A 12,351-nucleotide genomic window follows, 5' to 3' on the forward strand; every position below is an offset into this window, starting at 1 on the left:
CATGCTATTATATTATCAACCTTGGATGTTTTATATGCATTTATATGCTATTTTATATGATTTTTGGGACTAACCTATTAACCTAGAGCCCAGTGGCAGTTTCTGTTTTTTTTCCTTGTTTTAGAGTATCGCAGAAAAAGAAAATCAAACGGAGTCCAATTGACCTGAAACTTCACGGAACTTATTTTTGGACCAGAAGAAGCCCACGGAGTATCGGAGTTGGACCAGGAGAGTCCCGGGCTGCCCACGATGGTGGGGAGCGTGCCCCCTGCCTCGTGGACAGCCCGGAGGTCCACCGACGTACTTCTTCCTCCCATATATACCCATATACCCTAAAAACTTCGGAGAGCAGAATAGATCGGGAGTTCCGCCGCCAGAAGCCTCCGTAGCCACCGAAAACCAATCTAGACCCGTTTCGGCACCCTGCCGGAGGGGGAATCCCTCTCCGGTGGCCATCTTCATCATCCCGGCGCTCTCCATGACGAGGAGGGAGTAGTTCTCCCTCGGGGCTGAGGGTATGTACCAGTAGCTACGTGTTTGATCTCTCTCTCTCTCTCTCTCTTGTGTTCTTGAGGTGGTACGATCTTGATGTATCGCGAGCTTTGCTATTATAGTTGGATCTTATGATGTTTTCTCCCCCTCTAGTCTCTTGTAATGGATTGAGTTTTCCCTTTGAAGTTATCTTATCGGATTGAGTCTTTAAGGATTTGAGAACACTTGATGTATGTCTTGCATGGGATACCCGTGGTGATAATGGGGTATTCTATTGATCCACTTGATGTATGTTTTGGTGATCAACTTGCGGGTTCCGCCCATGAACCTATGCATAGGGGTTGGCACACGTTTTCATCTTGACTCTCCGGTATAATCTTTGGGGCACTCTTTGAAGTACTTTGTGTTGGTTTGAATAGATGAATCTGAGATTGTGTGATGCATATCGTATAATCATACCCACGGATACTTGAGGTGACATTGGAGTATCTAGGTGACATTAGGGTTTTGGTTGATTTGTGTCTTAAGGTGTTATTCTAGTACGAACTCTATGATAGACTGAACGGAAAGAATAGCTTCATGTTATTTTACTACAAACTCTTGAATAGATCGATCAGAAAGGATAACTTTGAGGTGGTTTCGTACCCTACCATAATCTCTTCGTTTGTTCTCCGCTATTAGTGACTTTGGAGTGACTCTTTATTGCATGTTGAGCGATAGTTATGTGATCCAATTATGTTATTATTGTTGAGAGAACTTGCACTAGTGAAAGTATGAACCCTAGGCCTTGTTTCAACGCATTGCAATACTGTTTGTGCTCACTTTTATCATTAGTTACCTTGCTGTTTTTATATTTTCATATTACAAAAACCTTTATCTACCATCCATATACCACTTGTATCACCATCTCTTCGCCGAACTAGTGCACCTATACAATTTACCATTGTATTGGGTGTGTTGGGGACACAAGAGACTCTTTGTTATTTGGTTGCAGGGTTGCTTGAGAGAGAGACCATCTTCATCCTACGCCTCCTACGGATTGATAAACCTTAGGTCATCCACTTGAGGGAAATTTGCTACTATCCTACAAACCTCTGCACTTGGAGGCCCAACAACGTCTACAAGAAGAAGGTTGTGTAGTAGACATCAAGCTCTTTTCTGGCGCCGTTGCCGGTGAGGTTAGCGCTTGAAGGTATATTTTTTAGATCTTGCAATCGAATCTTTTAGTTTCTTGTTTTATCACTAGTTTAGTTTATGAAAGAAAATTACAAAAAAATATGGAATTAAGGTTACCTCATATGCTTCATCTTTTTAATATCTATCATGAAAATAAGGATTCCGATAATTGTGCTCAAGTGCTAGAAGAAGAATGCATTAGAAAATATTTGAATGATGAGCATGATTGCAATGTTGTTAGTATGAATTCATTGACTATCTATGATGCTAATGATATGCAAAGCCATAAGCTTGGGGAAGCTATGTTTGATGAAGATGATATTTTTTGTCCCCCAAGTTTTGATGAGCAAATTTATTATGATGATAGCATGCCTCCTATTTATGATGATTATATTGATGAAAGTGGATTTGGAGAGGTCATGACTTTATTTAGTAATGATTCCACTATTTCGGAAGAGGTTCCAATTGATTATGAGAACAAAGTTGCTATCTATGATGATTATTGTGATGACTTGTATGCTATTAAGAATAATGATAACCATGAAACTTGTCATCATGATTTTAGTTTTCAATTGTATTATGCCTCACATGATAGTTATTTTGTTGAGTTTGCTCCCACTACTATTCCGAATGAGAAGAATTTTGCTTATGTGGAGAGTAGTAAATTTTCTATGCTTGTAGATCATGAAAGCAATGCTTTATGTTCTGGTTATATTGTTGAATTCATTCATGATGCTACTGAAAATTATTATGAGGAAGGAATATATGCTTGTAGGAGTTGCAATAATATCAAGTTTCCTCTCTACATGTTGAAAAATCTTGAAGCTATGCTTGTTTTGCCTTCCTATGCTAGTTGATTATTGTTCCCATAAGTTGTTTACTCATAAAATCCCTATGCATAGGAAGTGGGTTAGACTTAAATGTGCTAGTCATATTCTTCATGATGCTCTCTTTATGTTTCAATTCTTATGTCTTATGTGAGCATCATTGAAATCGTCATGCCTAGCTAGGGGCGTTAAACGATAGCGCTTGTTGGGAGGCAACCCAATTTTACTCTTGTTCTTTGCTTTTTGCTCCTGTTTAGTAATAAATAAATTATCTAGCCTCTGTTATGATTGAGTTTTATGTTTTAATTAGTGTTTGTGCCAAGTAGAACCGTTGGGAAGACTTGGGGAAAGTCTTGTTGATCTTGCTGTAAAAAACAGAAATTTTAGCGTTCACGAGAATTGCTGCCATTTTTATTTTGAAAGTGATATTTAGTTAATTCTTTTTGCATATGCTTAATACATAAATTCCTCAGGTCCACCAATTTATTTGAGAATTTTATGAGTTCCAGAAGTTTGCGCTAGTTACAGATTACTACAGACTGTTCTGTTTTTGACAGATTATGCTTTTCATGTGTTGTTTACTTATTTTGATGAATCTATGGCTAGTAAAAGAGTTTATAAACCATAGAGAAGTTGGAATACAATAGTTTTAACACCAATATAAATAAAGAATAAGTTCATTACAGTACCTTGAAGTGGTGTTTTGTTTTCTTTCGCTAACGGAGCTTACGAGTATCTATAATTTTTGATGGTTCCATGCTATTATATTATCAACCTTGGATGTTTTATATGCATTTATATGCTATTTTATATGATTTTTTGATAGAGGCGAGGGTGTCCCGATCTTTCGATGAGATGATAACTATCAATTTGGTGGAGACGACTTTGACTATCCGACTACAAACGTGCACGACGTTGCGCCTTAGCAATCGCTAAACCAATCTCCTGAGGTTACTGACGATGCTGGAAGCACGGTCAGCCTGACCACGAAGGTCTATTCCTGCAAGCAATCGAAGAACGAGCAAGAATATGATAAAGCAATCTGAATATTGCAAATAAATATGAAGTATTGATAATGGTGGGGATCCGGAAGCGGTCTTGGTCTGGTCGTTGGACACAAACGAAGTACATGAAGTTGCAATGGCTAACTTTTAACTAAACAAATCCCCAAAGTCTAAACGACGCCCTAAGGGCTGTATATATGGAGGAAGAGAGGGGAATTTCGTGGCCCTTGAGGGTGGGGTCCGAAACCAACCCTAACTCTTGTTTCCCCACACATACGGACTCTAAAAATAGCCTATACTTAAGTATTTCGAAATTACATGGGCCTGGCCCATTAATAAGGTGACGCAGCACCTAGAATAGCCTATGGACGAATATTATGAAGTGGCATCTTGTATATTTCGTCCATGGCTTCATGCACTCCTTATGGCGGCTTCAAAGTCCTGAAATCATCACTTGTAACTCCGTTCTTGATCCCCTTGCGCATGCCATCAACTTCATGCGTGTTCTTGCTCCAATGTTCATCCTTCTCCAAGCTAGGCCCTTCATTTGAAAGCAAAACAAATGTATCCAATTTAGGCAGCATCATAATCTCATGAACATTAGAATCATTACCAAGAAACGAAAGTACCTGGTAATTTAATTGGCGTGCGCGAGCTCTAGTAATTGGTCCAGTATATGTAACAGTAGGGGCTGTGGGTGTAACAATGGTATTGATGTCCTCATCATCCTCCCCTTCTTGAAATGAAGTCGTCCTCGACGGAAGCTCATCTTCCTCACCCAAATAAGGCTTCAAATCTGCAATATTAAAAGTGGGACTAACCCCAAAATCTGCAGGTAGCTCAAGTTTATATGCATTATCATTTATTTTCTCTAAAACCTTAAAAGGACCATCAGCACGTGGCATTAGCTTTGATTTGCGCAGATTAGGAAATCTATCTTTACGCAAATGTAACCAAACAAGATCTCCAGGTGCAAACACAACATGTTTTCTACCCTTATCTCCAGCAAGTTTATATTTAGCATTCATACGCTCAATATTTTCCTTAGTTAACTCATGCATTTTTAAAATCAATTTAGAACGTTCTTTAGCATCAAAATTAACCTTCTCCGAAGATGGAAGAGGCAACAAATCAATAGGTGCACGAGGTAGAAAACCATACACAATTTCAAAAGGGCACATCTTAGTAGTAGAATGCAATGAACGATTATAAGCAAATTCAATATGAGGCAAGCATTCTTCCCACATTTTCTTGTTATTCTTCAAAACAGCCCTAAGCATAGTAGACAATGTTCTATTGACTACTTCAATTTGTCCATCAGTTTGGGGGTGACAAGCAGTACTAAAAAGCAGCTTAGTCCCCAACTTAGCCCATAAACATCTCCAAAAGTGGCTAAGAAATTTAGTATCACGATCTGAAACAATAGTATTTGGCACACCATGTAAGCGAATAATTTCACGAAAGAACAAATCAGCAACATTAACAGCATCATCGCTTTTATGACATGGTATAAAGTGTGCCATTTTCGAGAACCTATCCACGACAACAAATATGCTATCCCTCCCCTTCTTTGTTCTAGGTAAACCTAAAACAAAGTCCATAGATATATCCTCCCAAGGAACACTAGGTACAGGCAAAGGCATATATAAACCATGAGGATTGAGTCGTGACTTAGCTCTTTGACATGTAGTGCAGCGAGCAACAAAACGCTCAACATCCCGTCTCATCTTTGGCCAAAAGAAATGTGTAGCAAGTATATCCTCCGTCTTCTTGACGCCAAAGTGTCCCATTAATCCTCCTCCATGCGCCTCCTGCAACAACAAAAGACGAACGGAGCTAGCTGGAATGCATAGCTTGTTAGCACGAAACACAAATCCATCGTTAAGAACGAACTTGTTCCAAGTTCTCCCTTCCTTACAATTCTGCAATACATCTTTAAATTCAGCATCATTAACATATTGATCCTTGATGGTTTCCAAACCAAATATTTTAAAGTCAAGTTGTGAAAGCATAGTATAACGACGAGACAAGGCATCAGCAATAACATTTTCTTTACCCTTCTTGTGTTTAATCACATAAGGGAAAGTCTCAATGAATTCAACCCATTTAGCATGTCGACGGTTCAGTTTTGCTTGACTTTTAATGTGTTTCAAAGATTCATGATCAGAATGTATAACAAATTCCTTGGGCCATAAATAATGTTGCCATGTTTCTAAGGTCCGAACAAGAGCATATAATTCTTTATCATAAGTAGAATAGTTCAGACTAGGCCCACTCAATTTTTCAGAAAAGTATGCAACAGGTTTTCCATCTTGTAATAACACACCTCCTAATCCAATTCCACTAGCATCACATTCAAGCTCAAAAGTCTTATTGAAATTAGGAAGTTGGAGTAAAGGAGCATGTGTCAACTTATCTTTCAATACCGTGAAGGCTTCTTCCTGTGCGGTACCCCAAACAAAAGGTACATCCTTCTTTGTAAGCTCGTTGAGAGGTGCAGCAATGGTGCTGAAATCTCTCACAAAACGCCTATAGAAACCAGCGAGGCCAAGGAAACTCCTCACTTGTGTGACCGTTTTGGGCTGCGGCCAACTCTCAATAGCTTCAATCTTGGCTTTATCAACTTCAATTCCCTATGGAGTAACAACATAGCCAAGAAAAGATACTCGGTCGGTGCAAAAGGTGCACTTTCCAAGGTTACCAAACAAACGTGCATCACGTAGAGCAATAAAAACAGCACGTAAATGTTCCAAATGTTCCTCCAAAGATTTGCTATAAATCAATATGTCATCAAAGTAAACTACCACAAATCGTCCAATGAAAGCACGTAAAACTTCGTTCATTAACCTCATGAAAGTACTAGGTGCATTAGTTAACCCAAAAGGCATGACTAACCACTCATATAATCCAAACTTAGTTTTAAATGCTGTTTTCCATTCATCTCCCAATTTCATACGAATTTGATGGTAACCACTACGCAAATCAACTTTGGAGAATATTGTAGAGCCACTCAATTCATCAAGCATATCATCTAGCCTAGGAATAGGATGACGATAACGAATAGTAATATTATTAATGCCTCTACAATCAACGCACATACGCGACGTACCATCCTTTTTCGGCACTAAAATGATAGGAACAGCACAAGGACTAAGGGATTCGCGTATATAACCTTTGTCGAGCAGTTCTTGTACTTGACGCATAATCTCCTTCGTCTCCTCTGGATTGGTACGGTATGATGCCCGGTTGGGTAATGATGCACCGGGAATTAAGTCAATTTGATGCTCAATCCCGCGAATAGGTGGTAATCCCGGTGGCACGTCTTGTGGAAAGACGTCGGCGAACTCCTGCAAAATGTTAGTGACAGCAGGAGGCAAAGAGGAAGGCGCGTCCTCGAATGAAAATAATGCCTCTTTGCACACAAAAGCATAGCAAACAGATTTGCTAAAATCTAGATCATCAATATCAGATTTGGTGGCAAGTAAACATGCACTTTTCAATTTAATTTCAGAAGCAACACTAGATTGTTTATTATTATTAGGCTGCATTTGTTGCTCAAATTCTTTTGCCACAATCTGATTTTCACTCTTAGTTTTCTCCTGTTTTGCTTTATTAGCTCTATTAATATCATCTTTCAAAATGGAATCAGGAGTCATAGGAAGCAAAGTAATATTTTTATCCTTATGAACAAGAGTATACTGATTGTTTCTACCATGGTGAATAGAATTTTTATCAAATTGCCATGGTCTACCAAGTAATAAGGAACATGCTTGCATCGGTACCACATCACAATCAACATAATCAGCATATGTAGAGATACTAAAATGCACACGAACAGTACGTGTTACCTTAACCTTGCCGCTGTTGTTGAACCATTGGATGTAGTAAGGATGTGGATGTGGTCTTGTGGTGAGAGATAGCTTCTCCACCATCTCGATGCTAGCCAAGTTGTTGCAACTCCCTCCATCTATGATCACGCGAACAGAACGTTCCTTCACAACTCCCTTTGTATGGAACAAATTATGCCTCTGATTTTGCTCAGCTTGTGTAACCTGCACACTCAAAACACGTTGAGCAACTAAACATTCATACCTGTCAGCATCTTCAGGAGCCATGTATTGCGTCTCATGATCAGAATCGTCTCCACCGTGTTCGTCACGTGTAATAAGAGCCAAAGTCTCCTCATCATAGTCACTAGCGGACTCATACCCACCATCCTCAGTAACAATCATCACACGCTTAGATGGGCATTCTCTCGCATAATGACCTCCACCCTTGCAACGTCGACAAATAATATCATGTGTTTGCCCTGTTGATGCCATGGATGAAGAAGAGCCCTTTGCAGGCCCAGAAGGTGTGCTCTTGGCAGATAGTGGTGATTGTGCCTGCTTTATTGTATCACGGTTGGAGGTGGCAGCCGACGGAGGCGCCGGTGAAGCAGAACGTGTGGAAGTAGATGATGCACGTGGTGTCCATGAAGAAGGTCGACCTGCAGAAAAGTTAGTCCGCGCCAATGCCTGTCGATCCTGCACTTCACGTTCAGCTTTATAGAGGCGAGGGTGTCCCGATCTTTCGATGAGATGATAACTATCAATTTGGTGGAGACGACTTTGACGATCCAACTACAAATGTGCACGACGTTGCGCCTTAGCAATCGCTAAACCAATCTCCTGAGGTTACTGACGATGCTGGAAGCACGGTCAGCCTGACCACGAAGGTCTATTCCTGCAAGCAATCGAAGAACGAGCAAGAATATGATAAAGCAATCTGAATATTGCAAATAAATATGAAGTATTGATAATGGTGGGGATCCGGAAGCGGTCTTGGTCTGGTCGTTGGACACAAACGAAGTACATGAAGTTGCAATGGCTAACTTTTAACTAAACAAATCCCCAAAGTCTAAACGACGCCCTAAGGGCTGTATATATGGAGGAAGAGAGGGGAATTTCGTGGCCCTTGAGGGTGGGGTCCGAAACCAACCCTAACTCTTGTTTCCCCACACATACGGACTCTAAAAATAGCCTATACTTAAGTATTTCGAAATTACATGGGCCTGGCCCATTAATAAGGTGACGCAGCACCTAGAATAGCCTATGGACGAATATTATGAAGTGGCATCTTGTATATTTCGTCCATGGCTTCATGCACTCCTTATGGCGGCTTCAAAGTCCTGAAATCATCACTTGTAACTCCGTTCTTGATCCCCTTGCGCATGCCATCAACTTCATGCGTGTTCTTGCTCCAATGTTCATCCTTCTCCAAGCTAGGCCCTTCATTTGAAAGCAAAACAAATGTATCCAATTTAGGCAGCATCATAATCTCATGAACATTAGAATCATTACCAAGAAACGAAAGTACCTGGTAATTTAATTGGCGTGCGCGAGCTCTAGTAATTGGTCCAGTATATGTAACAGTAGGGGCTGTGGGTGTAACAATGGTATTGATGTCCTCATCATTTTTGGGACTAACCTATTAACCTAGAGCCCAGTGGCAGTTTCTGGTTTTTCCTTGTTATAGAGTATCGCAGAAAAGGAAAATCAAACAGAGTCCTATTGACCTGAAACTTCAAGGAACTTATTTTTGGACCAGCAGAAGCCCAGGGAGTATCGGAGTTGGACCCGGAGAGTCCCGGGCTGACCATGAGGGTGGGAGCGCGCCCACCCCCTGGGCGCGCCCCCTGCCTTGTGGACATACCGAAGGTCCACCGACGTACTTCTTCCTCCCATATATACCCATATACCCTAAAAACTTCGGAGAGCACAATAGATCGGGAGTTCCGCCGCCAGAAGCCTCCGTAGCCACCGAAAACCAATCTAGACCCATTCCGGCAGCCTGCCGGAGGGGGCAACCCCTCTCCGATGGCCATCTTCATCATCCCGGCGCTCTCCATGACGAGGAGGGAGTAGTTCTACCTCGGGGTTGAGGGTATGTACCAGTAGCTATGTGTTTGATCTCTCTCTCTCTCTCGTGTTCTTGAGGTGGTATGATCTTGATGTATCGCGAGCTTTGCTATTATAGTTGGATCTTATGATGTTTTCTCCCCCTCTACTCTCTTGTAATGGATTGAGTTTTCCCTTTGAAGTTATCTTATCAGATTGAGTCTTTAAGGATTTGAGAACACTTGATGTATGTCTTGTGTGGGATACCCGTGGTGACAATGGGGTATTCTATTGATCCACTTGATGTATGTTTTGGTGATCAACTTGCGGGTTCCGCCCATGAACCTATGCATAGGGGTTGGCACACGTTTTCATCTTGACTCTCCGGTAGAATCTTTGGGGCACTCTTTGAAGTACTTTGTGTTGGTTTGAATAGATGAATCTGAGATTGTGTGATGCATATCGTATAATCATACCCATGGATACTTGAGGTGACATTGGAGTATCTAGGTGACATTAGGGTTTTGGTTGATTTGTGTCTTAAGGTGTTATTCTAGTACGAACTCTATGATAGATTGAACGGAAAGAATAGCTTCATGTTATTTTACTACGGACTCTTGAATAGATCGATCAGAAAGGATAACTTTGAGGTGGTTTCGTACCCTACCATAATCTCTTCGTTTGTTCTTTGCTATTAGTGACTTTGGAGTGACTCTTTGTTGCATGTTGAGGGATAGTTATGTGATCCAATTATGTTATTATTGTTGAGAGAACTTGCACTAGTGAAAGTATGAACCCTAGGCCTTGTTTCAACACATTGCAATACTGTTTGTGCTCACTTTTATCATTAGTTACGTTGCTGTTTTTATATTTTCAGATTACAAAAACCTTTATCTACCATACATATACCACTTGTATCACCATCTCTTCGCCGAACTAGTGCACCTATACAATTTACCATTGCATTGGGTGTGTTGGGGACACAAGACACTCTTTGTTATTTGGTTGCAGTGTTGCTTGAGAGAGACCATCTTCATCCTACGCCTCGTACAGATTGATAAACCTTAGGTCATCCACTTGAGGGAAATTTGCTACTATCCTACAAACCTCTGCACTTGGAGGCCCAACAACGTCTACAAGAAGAAGGTTGTGTAGTAGACATCACCGGCAATGTTACTTGTGCACATTAGTGATCATCGATCTATACCGTCCATTGCATACATACCATATCATCTTGGTATCATCATATCATCTCTTGTGTCACAAGATTGTTCCCGCATATACTGCTATCTTGGTTTGTGCATTTCGCATTGTGGCCAAAGAAAAAAATGAAGAAGAGAGAATAAGCTTTTAAGTAAAGAGAAAACAAAGAGCTTGTAAGCAATAGCCATAACATCATACCACATTGCATATCAAATTGCCATCATTGATCATCTTGGATCATCGTGAGTACAACATCGAGAATCATATATACATAGCATACTTGGGATAGAAGTCGTTGTATTTTTGTCTCTTATAGGTTGTGCACAAGTGTTGTATCCTCCTATTGAGCAAACATGCTAGTGTCTCTCTAGCGTTGTGCAACAAGAGCATTTTCTGTGGATTCCACATTTTGAGCTTGTTCCTTGGTTTTACGACCCCATTTATCTATCCATGCATGTGTTTCCGTGTACCATTGAGTGCTATTGGTCTACTTGTTTCACTTGCAAATTTGTGAATGTCACACCCTAGTTAGTTCAAGCATCAGAGTGTGCATCATGTTTAAATTCCTTTTAAATTTGAAATGGGGATGACAGAACCCCCAGCACCCCCCTTGGAACAACTAGGGTTTACTAAAAACTTTACCAATGAACCTGAAATGCCCTTCTAAAAAGCCCACCCTTTTTGTTTTGGGTTAAAACCTTTGACAAAAATGGTGCACATTTTTCTAGGACATCAAAGGTCATTGGATTAATCCTTATGGTATTTGCATTTGGGCATTTAAATGCTATAAAATATTTTAAATGCTCAAATAATCATAAACTAAAATGTTTGCTGTTGGATATATTCTAAGCTATGGCCATGATTAATTTTATGATTTATGGTAATGCCCTGGTATTTTTGATAAAGCCCTGAAGTTACAGAAATAATAAATAAATAAGAAAAACAGAAAAAAGGAGAGAGAGAGAAACTTACCAGGCGCAGCCCACCAGCCCACCTGGCTCGGCCCAGTCGACTGGCTCTTGCCAGTCGTCCTCCTCCTCTCGCCAGGAGGACGAGGAGCGCGTGGCCGGCGCCCGCGGCCACACGCCGGCCACCTCCTGCATCCGCCGACGCCCTGGAGGCGCCTACGAGTGCCACGCCGACCCCCACGTCTCCCTCTCTTCCTTCCCACTCTCCCCGTGGCCTCTCCCTCTCTCTGGCTCTCTCCCCATCTTCCTGCCGAGCGCAGCCGTCGCAGCCGACAAGCTTCACCGCAGCCACCGCCGTCCATTCGTTGCCCCATCATGCCAGGAAGCTCCGCCGTCGTCGACTACATCAAGTAGGCCGAGCCCCGAGTGCTCGCTCGCCCCGGAGACGCTGCACCGAGCTCGTCCTCAACTCCGGCCACCGGAGATCCCCTTCGCCGCCCCGCTCGCTCCAGCCCTTCCCCGAGCTCGCCGTTCGCTCCCCTGCAACCGCTGTCAGCTCCGCCACCGTTTCCCCCTCTCCCCGCGCTCGTCCGCGTCCTCTAACCACCTCTGCCATCGAAGCCGAAGCTCGCTGCCGCCACCGCACGTCGTCGTCATGGCCACAGCCATGTTGGGACGCCACCGAGCACGCCTTCGTCTTCCACGCACCCGCAGGAGCCCGTAGCACCCTCGCACGCCCCTCGTCGTGCCCCCTAGCGACTAGCTCGTCCTCGCCCGAACTCCGGCGACCGCCAAGGTCATTGCCGGCGTCGTTCCCGGCCTCCCCGAGCTCCACTTTCTCCACCAAACGACATGGCTCGCT

This window comes from Triticum urartu, chromosome 7A (assembly GCF_056163025.1).
Source record: "Triticum urartu cultivar PI428250 chromosome 7A, HENAU_Tu73, whole genome shotgun sequence".
Classification (NCBI taxonomy): Eukaryota; Viridiplantae; Streptophyta; class Magnoliopsida; order Poales; family Poaceae; genus Triticum; species Triticum urartu.